The sequence below is a fragment of the Austrofundulus limnaeus genome, unplaced genomic scaffold (genome assembly GCF_001266775.1).
Source record: "Austrofundulus limnaeus strain Quisiro unplaced genomic scaffold, Austrofundulus_limnaeus-1.0 Scaffold18, whole genome shotgun sequence".
Lineage (NCBI taxonomy): Eukaryota > Metazoa > Chordata > Actinopteri > Cyprinodontiformes > Rivulidae > Austrofundulus > Austrofundulus limnaeus.
The window spans coordinates 105,603-113,429 of record NW_013952420.1 but is presented as its reverse complement, the minus strand read 5'-3'; the positions used below and the strand labels follow the sequence as shown (position 1 = coordinate 113,429).

General features: G+C 40.0%; 1 protein-coding gene across 1 annotated transcript in view; it reads left to right on the top strand.

Annotated features, from left to right (window-relative positions):
* The window catches only part of adam19a (ADAM metallopeptidase domain 19a), a gene marked incomplete in the record, with an annotated part of 346,817 nt that overhangs the window by 337,525 nt on the left and 1,465 nt on the right, over positions 1-7,827 (top strand).

Genomic DNA, 7,827 nt, shown 5'->3' with positions numbered 1-7,827 from the left:
AAGATAAGTTTTGCCTGTAATGCTATGATCCACAGCTGTCACCTCCTCATCTAAAGGAAAAAGGATAAAAACTAACGACTCAATCATGTCTGCTGCTTAGTGGACACAAAGTCACATAATAGAACTCATGTTTTATATAGTCTAGTAGGAAGGGGACGTCCCATGCACCCGAAAGATATATATATATTTTTAACCTAACTTTTTGTACTCCTTAAGGTGTCTAGTAAATGGACTGTGTTGGCCCCAGAGCAAATTATTGTCCCATATATGTTTTTATTGACCATCTTTAATGGCCAATCTGGATTTTCCATTGTGAAAAATGAAAACTTTAAATCAACATAGCTCCTAAACTATACATCCAACAGACACTATTCACCCCATTTTATTTTTGTCTTTTCATGGGTAATGTGTTGAAAAAATGATTCCTATGATTATATCATGTTTGATGCATAATAGCTGGAGTAAACACTAAAAAAATGCTAAAATTCGCCTAAACTGAATCGCAGGAACTACTCCCCTGTACACCCTATTGATATTTTTTTCAAAGCTTTGTATATTTATAATCTTCAACATGCATAGTAAACACAAGTTGGTGATATCCACTTGAAATTTTGTCACATGCATGTTTATTGTGCCATTTTTTTTGCCATCCTGGATTTCCAAATATGCAAAAAAGAGAATGTAAAATCAACATATTAACTTAACTAGACATTGTGCAGAGGCAAATGACCCCAGTTTTGGTTCCATTTTGGCATGAGGAATTAATGGAGATGGGTAGTGACATGACTGGTGGATTTATGAAGCATTGTCACCCAAATACCGGTAAATGAAAAATGTAGGACAAAATAGGTGGAATTGGGCCTTGGAGAAAAGACAACCACCCAAAAATTATTTATTCATCAATTAGAAAGTCTTCATAATCGATATCTTGCTCTTCAATGTCTTCCTCATCTATATCCTCTACTATATTCTCCAGCAAGTCAATCAGTGTTAGTAGGGCAGATTGGGCCATATGACCACACTGGTTCCAGGGTACGATCTTCACTCAGCCCTGGCCAGGATCGTAGTATGGTAGCTCTTTTGTATAAGGTCAGATGGGGGTCGACTTGATTAACATGTGGAACCAGGTTCTCTCTGTACGGAGGCAGTTATGAGAGGTCCACCTTCAGTTTTGTGGTGAAGGTCTCATCCTCCCAGATCATCTTTCTGAGAATGAAGCTTCTTATGCTGTTCAGATTTCTCCTGATAGTGGCCATACATRAGACATGTGAAGGCTTCGATGTGCTTGAACWCTTCTGGTTCCACAGACCACTCCTCATCAAGTTTTCTGAGGAGATGAATAATTATAGTATCGCAAAGTCATATTGCATCAATACATAGGGCCATAGAAGACACCTGTTCTCAACCTTAAATGGTCACACTCCAAACTCCAGTATGGTGAAGACCAAAGAGCTGTGTAAGACACCAGAAACAAAACTGTAGACCTGCACCAGGCTGGGAAGACTGAATCTGCAATAGGCAAGCAGCTTGGTGTGAAGAAATTAACTGTGGGACCAATAATTAGAAAATGTAATACCTACAAGACCACTGATAATCTCCCTTGATCAAAGACTCCACACAAGATCTTACCCTGTGGGGTCAAAATGATCACAAGAATGGTGAGCAAAAATCCCAGAACCACATGAGCGACCTGGTGAATGACTTGCAGAAGGCTAGGCCTAATGTAACAAAGACTACTGACAGTAACACACTACACCACCAGGAGGCTGGGACTAATGTAAAAAAAGACTACTGTCAGTAACACACTACACCACCAGGGACTCAGATCCTGCAGTGCCAGACGTGTCCCCCTGCTTAAGCCAGTACATATCCAGGCCCGTCTGAAGTTTGTTAGAGAGCATTTGGATGTTCCAGAAGAGGACTGGGAGAAAATCATATAGTCAGATGAAACCAAAGTAGAACTGTTTGGTAGAAACAACTTGTGTTTGGAGGAAAGTGAATGCTGAGTTGCATCTAAAGAACACCAAACCTACTGTGAAGCATGGGGGTGGCATCATCATGCTTTGGGGCTGTTTCTCTGCAAAGGGACCAGGACGACTGATCCGTGTACATGAAAGAGTGAATGGGGCCATGTATTGTGAGATTTTGGGTGCAAACCTCCTTCCATCAGCAAGGGCAATGAAGATGAAACGTGGCTGGGTCTTTCAGCATGACAATGATCCCAAGCACACCGCCAGGGCAATGAAGGAGTGGCTTTGTAAAAAAAAACATTTCAAGGTCCTGGAGTGGCCTAGCCAGTGTCCAGATCTCAACCCCATAGAAAACCTTTGGAGGGAGTTGAAAGTTTGTGTCGCCCAGCAACAGCCCCAAAACATCATGCTCTAGAAATCTGCATGGAGGAATCCAGTTTTCACCTCCTGTATCATGACTGAGTACTCGGTGAAATGCTGGTTGTTTGGGGTGAAGTAGTCAATGGTAGATCTTCAGGGGGTTTGTCACCAGTAGCTGATACAAAGCCATCAAACCTGCAACAAGTTGCTTTAATCCACTACTCCCCACCACTTGGACAAGTAACCAGACACGATACTCTTGGATGCAGTTTGAGTAGAACTTTGTTGTTTGTTGGGAAAAAAAACTGCTTCTTCAGGTAAAGGTGCTTTATTTGTCATCAGTGCATGTTCACATGCAAGGATGAAATTTGTTTTCCACATTTGACCCATCACACATGAGAAACACCAAAGTGGAGCAGCAGGCAGCTATATCAGTGCTGGGGAACACTTGGTGATTGGGTCTCTTGCTCAAGGATGCCACCACATGTGGGCATGGGGGGGAGTTGAACCTCTGACTTTCTGGTCCAAAGTCAGCTCTACCACTACACCACAGCTGCCCTCAACTTGGGTCCAATTCAGTTATAGATACAGAAGGGGTTTAGGGGTTTCAGGTGTATCTACCTTCAAAGAACATGTCTTTTTCCATTCATAGAGAGGAAACTTTATTTGATTTTTCCAAAGAGTTGGGAACATCAAATCCAGTTTTCACCTCCTGTATCATGACCCCACTAGTCCAGTTACCCACATTGGAGCCATGGATGTTTGTACTTATTTTGTTCAGATTGTCCCACTCAAGATGAAACCCATTGTTGCCCTCACCAGTAATAATTTGTGGACTGAGAGAATAGAAAATCCCATCTCTCCTGGATTTCTTTTTTGCTGGATCAAACTGTTTATACTCACCATTATTTTCTTTCTTGTGTTTCTTTGGCATTATTAGCAATAATCAGCCTATATTTATAGAAACTTTTAACATCCCTTATTTTCAACATTTCAAACTGATGAAAATTAAATAACTGTCTAAACCCTTATACCAACGCCTACAATAAATAAGCTAGAATAATTTAATGGTGTAGTTTAGAATTTGATAGAGTTGATAGTGCTTAGAACCAGTGCTAATGCTAGCTTGTAAATTTGCAAATGTGTGTCGACATGCAAGATGGCTGACAAAATCAAATCCTGGCAAATTGTTTTTAATTAAAAAATATCTGTAGCCTATAAACCATTTTGTAGTTAGAAATTATCACAATTGCCATACATGAAGCGGGCCGACTTGACACATCATCCAGATAAGCTGAGATTGCCATGGAAATGCAATTGTAATTGCACGACTATTGATTTTACAAAATTTTTCTATTTATTTGGGTGACAATGCTTCATGAATCCTCCAGTCATGTCACTACCCATCTCCATTAATACCTCATGCCAAAATGGAACCAAAACTGGGGTCATTTGCCTCTGCACAATGTCTAGTTAAGTCAATATGTTGATATAACATTCTCTTTTTTGCATTTGTGTAAATCCAGGATGGCAAACAAAATGGCACAATAAACATACATGTGACAAAATTTCAAGTGGATATCATCAACTTGTGTTTACTATGCATGTTGAAGATTATAAATATACAAAGCTTTGAAAAAAATATCAATAGGGTGTACAGGGGAGTAGTTCCTGCGATTCAGTTTAGGTGAGTTTTAGCATTTTTTTTAGTGTTTACTCCAGCTATTATGCATCAAACATGATATAATCATAGGAATCTTTTTTCCAACCAATTACCCATGAAAAGACAAAAATAAAATGGGGTGAATGGTGTCTGTGGGATGTACAGTTTAGGAGCTATGTTGATTTAAAGTTTTCATTTTTCACAATGGAAAATCCAGGTCGGCCATTAAAGATGGTCAATAAAAACATATATGGGACAATAATTTGCTCTGGGGCCAACACAATCCATTTACTAGACACCCAAGGAGTACAAAAAGTTAGGTTGAAAAAATATATCTTTCGGGTGCATGGGACCCCCCCCCCCCTGCTAGATTACATGTCAAAGTTTGTTGTGAAAGCTGATGTGTTTAATCTCAGAGGTCATCTGCTGCATATCACTGAATCCTTTCAGCTTAGTGGGTCTGCTGTCCCTTCAACAGTTGTGTGGTCACTCAGATACAACTAGGAGAGTACATGGTCATTACATGTTTTCACCTCACACACAACTCTGATACCTCTCTGCTGGCCCAAGAAGACTTGGTTTGCAGAAATGATGTCCCTGTTGGACAGAGAGCAATGGCCTTCTCCAGTAAACAAGGATTGCTCACCCATGTGCACACAGACTAAGAGTGTGAAAAACCACAGCATATTTATAACCACAGGAGAACAGGGCCTCCTGGGGATTCAACAATCTATTTGGTCTTGACAGGAGGTTGGAAGAAACTTATTCAGGTTGGTCACATGAGGGTAAAACTCTCATGTGTTGTAACTTGTTTCCCTCCCTCAGGGAACATTGGTTATATTCATAACCTCCAGGTTTAAGGTTTAAGTTTCATCTGAACAAAACACGACTTTAGAAACAATGTATTTTTGCTCACTCGTCTGTTGTTTGAAATTTCCTCATTTTAAAAAGATATTCTGAAGATATTGAAAATGGGCTTCTTTTTAAAGGAAATAATCAATGGGCCTCATGCAAGAACCGTTCGTACGCACAGATTTGTACTTAACTTGTGCGTACGAGTGATTTAAGAGAATTTGTGGCATTCACCAATGTTTTCTTATGCTGCGTTCATACCGAACGCGATTTCAGCTTCAAAATCGCAGCCAACGCTGAAGTTTGAAGCTTGTGCACTTTGAGGTCAGACACAGGACAGCTGCGCTGCACGGCAACAGCCTCCCTGCCCCTCCCTCCTCTGTCGGGCTCTGTTTAATGTCGGACGAGGAAGTGGCTTTGCTTTATTTACAGAGAGCAAGAGCATGTCACGTTCATCAGATAATTAATTCATAATTAATTCACCAGATAATTCAGAGTAGAGGCTCACAGCTCGCTTTCAGGACTATTTTTCCAGTCTGATGAGTCGCTGCCACGCATTGCTGCGGATCAGGACACGACTGCAGGCACTCATTTCAGCTAAAGAGCTCCTCTCCATCTGTTTCAGGTTAGTGGACATCATTCAGTAAACTGTCCCGTCGGGAAATATGTCACTACGTCACACAGTGGAGTCTCTCTGATTGGTTGATGCTGCGCGTCGAGCTGCAAAAGTTCAGATTTTCTAACTTCAGCGATTTGCGCCTCAGCGCGTTGAACGCTCAGATCGTTCAAATCGTTCAAATCACTCTGCTCTAATCTCGCTTGAGGCGCCGCAGAACTTCCCAACGTTGCTTGAAGCGCGTCCACCATAGACTTTGCATGTAAACCTGCTGCTCCTGACGCTGAAATCGCGTTCGGTGTGAACGCAGCATTATTCTAAGATTTTTTTCAGATACGAACAAAATTCACGAGTGGTCCAGACCTGTCGTATATTTTACGTACAGTCAGTCTGCTGTTATCCAGACAGATTTTCCTCCCTAATAACTTTATATTTTGTTAGTTTGAAGATATTTTGAGTTGAAAATAAATCACACTCCATAATTATGTTGACAATAGGCTATTCTGCTTGAATTAGAGTTATAATTTTAAATGTAATAATTTAGACTAACAATATACAGTAAATTGTCCGTCCGGCCGGCTTATCCGTGATCAGGTCGCGGTGGCAGCAGCAGAGAGACCCAGACTTCCCTCTCCCCAGCGACACCCTCCCTGTCCTGGGGGACTCCGAGACGTTCCCAGGCCAGAGGGGATACATAATCCCTCCAGCAAGTCCTGGATTTTCTCCAAAGTGCCAGACATATTTTGAAAACATTTTAAAATACTTATTTCAGAACCGCAACTGAGACCACCTGCGACCGCGCAGCGCAGGGTGGGGGGTACGGTGCGCAGCGCTGTGTCTTCTGAATAAATGAAAATTATTTAACACAGTTGTTTATACTTTTAGCAGCTATTTTTATTCCACAGCTGACCTGCTAAAAATGACAGATTTTCTTTTCTGGATCTCTGACAGACGGACTTCAATCTCTGAACTCGTAAAGTTCTGTTTAGTTTTCGGTGTCATTTTTCATGAATGAACACTTCTGATATCTGAGGCAGGAAACATAGCCTTATATGGTGTTTTTGGGGTGGTAATTATGCTAATCTCCTCTCGCGTGCAGAGCAGCTGGATAGAACAGGTGGAAATTACGCAGCTCATTTACACCCTTTTCCTGAAGATAGAAGAGTTTGTTGAATCTGATGTGACATGTTCGTACGAACCCTTTGTACGAACAAAAGTAAGAGAAATTTAGGAGAAGAATACAAACATGTTCCTGCATACCTGCTGCAGATGGCTTTTTAAACCAACCAATATAGTTTGTTTAGAGCAGCAGAATCCAAGTCTAAAATCTGATGGGCTAACAGCTAGGAGCTAAAGAAAAGGAGTTTCTAATTAAATCAGAAGTAATCAATTTATTCACATGGGTCCGAAAAACAAAACAAAACAAACAAACAAAAAAAAAAACAATACTGCTTCCAATAAAGGTTGATTCGAGTGAGTGTGTGGAGGTCAGACAGTGGAGCAGGTTGTATTTGTGGAAGAAGAACTGAAGGTTTGACTGTGAAGGAGAAACATAATGAAGCTTTTAAAGGTAGAAATTTTAACTTCTGCTAACAGGAAGAATGTCGGTCAGACACACTCCAGTGTTGCTTCAGCTCTGGGTGCAGATTTGTTGTCAAGAATAAAATGAATATTTTAAGACATATTTTACTTCTTAAAAAATCAAAGGCCTAGCACTTTTTTGAAAGAATGTATATCACATAATGCATGTATAAAAGTTAGTAAACTTTTATATCAAATTTCTAAACTAAGATAATCTTTTGTTGGAAAATGATGGAGTTGTAGCCATTAAAATCAAACTTGGAAATAAACATGCAATATCACGAGTATGTGTTGTTCTTAACTCTCAGCCATTACATTAAATGTTTGTTCAATTCTGTAAAATTGATTGAGTTATAGCTATCTTTGTGTTATGCTAATGCTAATTAGCTGTAGTGGTCATTTTGAATTAGATTGACTCCAAAGGTCTCTGGTTGTAAATATAAACACAATGATTACTTACATTTAAATCCGATGTATGTTGGAAAAGACAATCAGGGTGGACTTCCAAACGTTAAAGGCAAAAAAAAAAAAAAAAAAAAGAAGAAGTGACCTGTAAAAGTGTTTGGGATCAGTCTCAGCTACCACCACACCAATATCTAGATCAATATCTCTAAGTGTCTGATTTGTAGCTGTCCTTGGGATTTTAAAGTCAGTTTTCTGTGGTGAGTATTTTCAATTGGGTTGACTCCAAAACTTAATAAAAATGCACACAAAGTATGTGATGACATTATGATTTCACACACACACACACACACACACACACACACACACACACACACACACAC